Consider the following 8464-nt stretch of genomic DNA (forward strand, 5'->3'; position numbering starts at 1 on the left):
ATAAGGGACTGCATCTTCAAGCCATATCCTAAGCAGTTCCAGAAAGAAGGAGTGGAAATGATAAATCAGTATTGTAGATACAAGTCATAATTCACAGTGTTGCATCTACCGAGTAAGGTTGATTTTTAGACTTTACCGAAGATAAGAAAGGTTTTGTGTGTTCACCGAGCTGCAAGGTTTATCGAGTAAGTCGGTGACTATTTATAAAACCTTAATTCTTAGTTACCTTCGTACCTGAGCATTAATGATAGGATTTTGATCAAAAAGGCAGAATTTGATCTCATTTTTCACCGCGAATTCAGAGTTCACAAAGAAAATATATTTTCAAGTGCATCCAAGTGAGTTCAAGTGATTTGAAGCGATTTTCCAGCAAAGAAATTATGTTACGAAATCGTTCTCTCACCGAGTAGCAATGGCATCCGCAAGCACCAGTGGCAGCAAGGCAAAGAGAGGTTCTGAAATGCTTGTGAAGGGAGTCGAATGGAAGGTGCCCAATTTCAAAATTGTTCCTGTCATCGCTGAATCACTCGACCCGCATGGAGCTCAATAGCAGATCCCTCCAAAGGTACTTCTAATCAATGATATTCGTACTCATTTCAAGTGTACTGTGCAAGAAATAGGGACACTAGATATGGATAGTACCCTAGCCGAGTTATGCATGGATGGAACCCTAAAACCTGAGTTCAAACATTTGGAAACCAAAGGCTTAACCCATATCCCGCATCTGCCAAGATGTTTCCAAGTGAAATGGGTGAGGTATATCTTAAGCCGTGTGCATAATGGACAATTATGGTTAGAGAAACCCATCCTCATAACAAAGAAGATGATCCACAAGATCACGGGTTTACCAATGTTGACCAAAGCCAAAACCACCAAAACCCTAGGTCGAGATGAACTTCAGAAATTAACCCAAGCTGAATGGGATGGCAGAGGTTTAAAGCTCAATAATGTTTCAGATATAGAACTAAAATTTGGTATTTGTGTTATTGCATACAAACTGTATAGTTCCAGCAGGCTGAATAGTGTACCCTGTGAGGCTGTAGATTTGGCATATAAAATTGTAAAGAAAAATATGGAGTTTGACCTAGCTGATGTGCTATTAAAACAATTCAATAAAAACATGGATAGCATAAGGACTGCAAAGACAAACCCTTGTAAATTTGGTTCTTTGCTAGTTTGTTTATTTTTCTATGTACATAAATTCTTTCCATCTAAGGGTGCAGTTGTATGGAGGAAAGATACTCCAATTTTGCATCAAATAAATGAATTCATAGCAAAAATGGGTATGAATTTTGACAAAGTAATGGATAATTATTTTGAAGATTTCAAGGAAAGGATGAACAACAGATTCAGAATACCTCCAAAACTTGTTGAAGAGTATAAGGATGATGTTTGTTTCATGGTAGACTGCGATAAGGTATACATACAGGCAGTCAGGCCTCGGATAGCATGGGCGAAACCTCTTCCCTATGAGGTAAATATTGATGAAACCAGGGACATCATAGAAGCACTGGTGAATGAACCAGTAGACCCAAGGCAACCAGTTTTTGGAACCTATGAAGAGGCTAAGGTTAGAATAGAGCTTGAAATCAAGCTTCCTCAAGAAATCTCTAAAGGCGGGAGAAAGATAGAAAAGCTAAAATATGATACTGGACCTCTCATGATAACAGAAGGGAGAGGAGAAGATGAAGAAAAGGAAGAAGAAGAAGAAGAAGAAGAGCCTCAAAGAAAGAAAGGTAAGGTGACTATCACCAGACCTACAAAGCAAACCACTGCAGTATTCTCCAAGAGAACAAGACAGGGAAAGAAGGAACCTGTATTTGTTAAGCCTCCACTCACATTTGAGGCAAGATTGAAGCAATTAGATGAAGGAGGTAGCTTCACAAACTTCAAAGCATTAAAGTTCAAAACTAGAACAGAATAGGAGAAAATGCAGATTGAGGATCTGGTACTGAACAAAATGGGTAAATGGAAATACTCCTCAGACTAGATAGCCTCTCAGATCTCCAAAGAGCTATTGGAAAGATTGCAACCAAGATGGGAAGCTGCAACTAAGACTGTCAAAGACATTTATGAGCAGACCCTGAGGAATCTCCTGCCAAGTCTCTCTAATGTTGAAGTGAAGAAATCACTGAAAGATCACGAAGGTAATATGATGATTAGATTCCACACTTGTTTGATACTTGTCAAAGACATTGAGCATGTAGTAAATGATGCAACAAACATGTGGAAAAATATCTATCATTTACACAAACCCAGTGAGGATACTGTTGAAATCACGGACAATGACAGCAGTGATGATAAGGATGATGATGACAATGATGATGATGATATTGAAGATATTCCAGGGGATCTCCATTCAATAATGTTAGAAGTTGAAGAAGAAGCTAGAAAATAAATTGAGGAAGAAGAAGCCAAAAAGAAATGGAGGAAGAAGAAGAAGATGAACAAGACAAAGAGGAAGAAGATCCAGTAAAAATTGCAGCTGATGTCATTGCCTCCCTTCCTCACTCTCCACCAAAGACTGTAAAATCTACTATGGAGATAGGATCTTCAAGCAAGATTGTGAGCACAACAGAGACATCCATTGCTCAATTTTCACCTGTCTCCTCTCAGCTCCAGGTTTTTGCAATGCAAGTGCCAAGCACTTCATCTACCGAGCTAGCAGTCACTTCTTCAGTTACCGAGCTTCCAAGCACATCATCAGCCACCGAGTCATCCACTGCAGCAGTCACTTCACCAAGTGTATCTCTTCCACCTGCAGCTTGTACAGTAAGTCTTCCCAGTTTCTTACCAATTTTGTCTTCCTCAGCCACATTGGCCCCAATTTTTGCTCCAGTCAGTTCTCCAACTGTAAATATACTAGTATGTACATCATTTTTGAGTAGTACATCATTTTTGGGAAGTATATCAAGTTTTGATACAGCCAACACTTCTCTTAGTTTGCCTTTATTTGGTCCCATTCCAATTTTGACAGCCAGTCCAGCATCATCAACTATTGTTTCAATTTCAAAGGGCAAAGGTGCAGACACTGCAGAAAAACCAAAGAGATACATGTTTTCCAGTAAGGCAGTAGATGAAGAAATAGATCTGGATAAGGACATTATCATTCCTAAGATAGATCTAGATACTGCATCAGTTGATGAAATGAGAATGATCAGTCAACTATTAGAGCAGAAGGCTAGGCAAAAACAACTCAGGCATGAAAGAGACTAGGAATATAGCATAATTGAGAGTGCTAAGAACATAATAACTGAGGCTATAGGTGTTGATGTGGATTCATCTCAACACATTTTGTTACAACTAGAAGAAGCAGTGAATAAATTCAATGAGGATATCTCAGGACAAGATAAATTAATAGAGAAAGCATAAAAGAAATTTGAATATAAGGTGCTTGAGCACATTGCTCATCACTTAGCAATAAAACAAGTTGAATTAACCTCAATTTTGTCTGACATTGAAAATTCTTTTAATAATGTAACCTCACTTTTTGCAAAACTTTGTGATGTTACCGAGTATACCAAAGAAATCAAAGAAAAGTTGAATAAAATTGATGCAGATATGAAGGTCAGTGCCCAAATGCTGCAATCTGACCACAGTGCAAGTTCATCCCATCATCTGAGAATCAAATTTTTGTCAGAGAAATAGGCAGAATTGCTGAGAGAGGAAGCCAGGATCAGGTCTACTCTGATTGACATCTAGAATATGATCCTTCCTGTCATGAACACAATGCAGAAGCACATTGCATATTCAAAAACATTGATCCATGACAATAATTTCTCTGTTGCAGACCATGTGATTGAACTTTCTGCAGAAGTTCAAGTAGCTCTCTCCACATGTAAATTCCTGCAAGACAATTGGGATAAAACTCTGCAACTAATTCTTTAGGTACATTCTGAGTTTATCACACATTTTGGTGTCTCCATGTAAATACATTCTTTATTCTTTGGCATTATTGTCAAAAAGGGGGAGAAAGAAATATATAGAAGAAAATCAGAAAATCAGACACAAAAGGGGAGAAGGTAATAAAGTAATAAAGAATAAAGTCATATAACCCATGTAAAAACCTTGTGTGTATTGTATGGGGGAGTTATATGTAAGGTAGCCCATGTATATTCAGCACACAGCACAACAGAATCAAAACAATTTTGTCAGATCTTGTATATAAATTTTGGCTCATAAGTGTTTTTGTCACTAATGCCAAAGGGGGAGATTGTTGGAATAATGATACATTTGTCATTAGTTACAACACTTATTTGATTCTGAATGCTTACCAAGTTCATCACTCAGTTTATGGTTCATACCGAGCATTCGTTGGTTACCAAGTATGTTCAGCAGTGTTTACCGAGTCAGGAAGGTAAACAAAGATTTTAGTGTTTACCGAGTCAGAAAGGTAAACAAAGGTTTTAGTGTTTACCGAGTCAAGAAGGTAAACAAAGGATTTAGTGTTTACCAAGTCAGGAAGGTAAACGAAGGATTTAGTATTTACCGAGTTAGGAAGGTAAATGAAGGTTTCAGTGATTACCAAGACAGAAAGGTAAAAGAAGTATTCAGTGCTTACCAAGTGAATCGAAGGAGTTAGTTTCTACCGAGTGACACAATGTTTACCGAGTCACCAGTGGTTACCAAGTTCCAAGCTACTCAGAGTGATTAGTATGGACCGAGCCCCTACCTCTACCGAGTGCATGACGATGCCGAGTAATGTAGTGGATGCCGAGTCTCAGAAGGTCACCGAGTGAGTTTGAGGAACCTAAGTTTTCTACTATCTGGCTGACTCAGTAATGTTTTTTCCACTTGTGTTTGGCCGACCTTGTTGCTGTAAATATTGGAATGGTATATATGTAATGTATTGTGCCATTTGCAATAGAGATGAAAAAAAAAAGAAATGATGAAGAGAAGTAACAGTGAAGTAAGAGCGAATTGAAAGAGAATTAGCAGCGGAGTATTCAACAAGGTTATCAAGGAGTAGCAAAGATATATCCATCACATCAAGTGATCAATACATAAGATCTAATCAGCAAACCAGTTGCAAGCAGATCCACTGCTTCATCCTAACAGGTGAATCAATTTTGTAAATCCTTTAACAGGGTAGACTTAACAGTCTTTTGTAAATCTCCTAACAGAGTGCATACTTCATTGTATGTTTGTAAATCCTCTAACAAGGTGGATCTAGCAGTCCTACTTGCTCCTAACAGGGAAGATCACCAGAAGTGATCATTGTAAGCCTTAACCGGCCAACTTTATACTGCAGTATTGAAGTTTTGTGGGCATCATCCCCACCCCAGTTTTACTTTCAATTTGAAAGGTTTCTGGGTCACCAAATCAATGTGTTAATCTTTTCATGCATACAGTAAAGTAGATGAATGAATGGTGAATTTGTTATTATGCTGAATTGGTTTAAATTTTAAAGCTTACTGATTCACCCCTCCCCTCTCAGTAACATTGTTAGACCTGAATATTTCCAACACATTGTACCTGTACATTTGAAATAAATTATTTTATATTATACTAAATAGTCACTAAATTTATATTCTATATGAAATACACCATTTCAATAATTTCTACCTGCAAGCCATTTTTCCTTTCTTTTTTCTAAGACATGCACCCTCCTTACACATTGTATGTCTTTCAACAGTATTTAGAATTTCCTCATAATCTCGATCAAAATCTAAATCCATAAGTTGTCTCGTGTCTCTTAAGCATGGATGTTTTGAAAAATTTTGAAATACCTAAATCAAATCACTTCCAATTTAGAAATTGTTCAACATAAGAATTAGAAACTCAAAATTAAAGGCAAACATAATTTATAAACTTATTGTAGATATACCTGCATGTTATGTTGATGAACATTGGCTCTTGGATTCCATGCATGAACAATCTTGTTAAAATAATTTTTAGCTTCATTTACCTACTCTTCATTATGCCAATCTATTAAATCCATATTCAGAGCACCATGAAGCCATAAAAAATCATGTACATGTGGAGACCCCCTATGTTGCCATTCATATCTAGACCAGAAGTCTTTAACATTCAATCCATTTTCTAATATCTCCCTTCGAAACATAGTATGTCTGAGGTGCATGTAGTAAGTGACAATGTGAGGGTAGTCAATAACATTTTGCCTTCTCCAATTCTAGGCTTCTTTTGGGTTAGTTGGTGGAGTTTCTGGCATCAGTGCATGTAGATCAGGCCAATACATATTAGCTGCACTTAATGTAAAGAAAATTGTAGGTGTCCCTAATTTCCTAAGCATGTCACATAACTCTCCTTGACTCTTGCTCCAATATGACCTTGTGCCTCGCAAAGTTGTGCCAAATCGCATCAATTTATCAGCAAGATGAGAATTTGGTACATGTTCCATATGTTCTCTCAATTCATCTATGGTAATTGGCAATTCTTGGATATGTCTTTTTACAAATATAGAACTAGAATTTTGTGCTCGGTGTCTCATTATCATGTTCAACATGTACTACCGAAACCTTGGATGTTTCCCAAATCTATTATCTCTGAATCGAATAATATTTTTCACATATTCATGTAAAAGTACTCATCTCAATCATGGCTCAAGCCAATCACATTCTCCTTTAGGGAACAATGTAGGAAAAGCCATATCCAATAATCCCGGTGTTACATATTCATTCATTGGAGATGCCCCAACTGATGGCCAATCAATCAACCTTAAAGGATCAATATTTGGGTTTTTAACCCATGCATGGATAAAATCCATTTCTCTTTGAAGGTTTGGTGGTCATATTGCCATAGATGTGTAATTTCTATTATCATCATCTTCCTCTGTTTCAGGTTCTACTAACAAGATATCATTTGATTTTGAGTCAAACTCAACATGAACTGTCTTTATCTTATTGAAAATACTACAGTCTCTATCTTGTTCAACATCATCCAAAGAATGATCATCTACTTTGACATCAGAATAAAATTTATCATTATTAATCTTATACTTTAGTGCCTCATAAACCCGATCTCTATTCACTGTAAAGTCATAATTTGTACCTTACTGATCCTTTATCCAGACAATTATCATTGGCAACTCTTTAATTGGATGTGGAAGAGTTTTATATATTCTTTTTATATCTTGGGGAAAGCTTATTGTGTGTCCTTTGTATTTATATTGTCCCCCTGTTGCATGTGTCAGCTGTAATATTGGACTGACACATGAAATCAACATCTCTTCTACTTGAGTTAAATTTGCAAGTTTCTTTGGTTGTGAGCCTGGATCCATATTGTTCAATGCACAGAATCTGTTATTTCCCTTTTCTTGTTGACATCTTGAACACATCGGACCTTCTCTTAAACATCTTACTTTTATGCCAGGATAGCATTCTTGACACATATAGCACATTTCTGGGTGTACCAAACTATCAAGTTGATGTCAAAAAAGTAATTGAAGGTTATGAGAACTATTCCCAAAGAATTCATGATAATTCTCATCCAATTGCACATTACAACTATGATTTGTTTCATTATTATTTTGAAGTTGAAGTGCTTGCACTATATTGTCTACCCTTCTTCTATCACTTCTTTGTCTTTCTTGTTGGTTTCAGTTGAGCCTTTGACATTTCTTTTCTGTATCATTCATTTTCTGATGGCGTCTCTTTCTATATTCCCTTTGATAATTTCTTCTATATTCTCTTTCCTCTATAACATATTGAGTATTTATATTCTTGTACAATTGTGTGTATCAGTTTCTATTTTAGGCACTATGTGTTGTTGTGGAGTTATTGTACGGTCCATTTCACTCAAATTTTCATCTATTGAATTGTCATTATTCATTCTTATAATATTCATTTCATCACTTTCTTTGACAATTTGTTTGCTAGGGTACAATCTTTGAATATTTCCTTTGATCTTGTTCTCTTCTATTATACTCTCCTTCACTTCTTCTTCTTTCTTGTTGGTTTCGCATTAACATTTCACATTCCCTTTTTGTATCATTCATTTTTTCATGGCATCTCTTTCTATATTCCATTTGATAATTGCTTCTGTATTCTCTTCCCTCTATGGCAGATTGAATATTTATATTTCTAGTATAATTGTGTTGGTCATTTTCCATTAGAGGTACTATGTTTTGCTGTATAATTTTTGTATAGTCCATTTCACTCACATTTCCATCTACTGAATTTTCATTATCCATTCCCACAACAGTTGTTTCTTCACTTTCTTTGTCAATTTGTTGGGTAGGGTACAAACTTTGAATTTCTCCTTCGATTTCCTTCCATTATTCTTGTTCTCTTTCTTTATAATATCCTTCATATTCCCTCATACATTTAGTTTCATGCCTATGACAGTAAGAGTCAGAACTTATTTTTTTGAGATGATTCTCATTTTCTCCTTCAATGAAATCCCACTTTTTTGGACATATATTATTAGGAATAGTATCTATATTTCCCTAAACAATGTTTGTGTCATGTAATTCTTCATGCAGTTTTGTTATTTGTCTTCTAGC

This window comes from Cupressus sempervirens, chromosome 8 (genome assembly GCF_028749045.1).
Source record: "Cupressus sempervirens isolate cs-2001-9-10 chromosome 8, ASM2874904v1, whole genome shotgun sequence".
Lineage (NCBI taxonomy): Eukaryota > Viridiplantae > Streptophyta > Pinopsida > Cupressales > Cupressaceae > Cupressus > Cupressus sempervirens.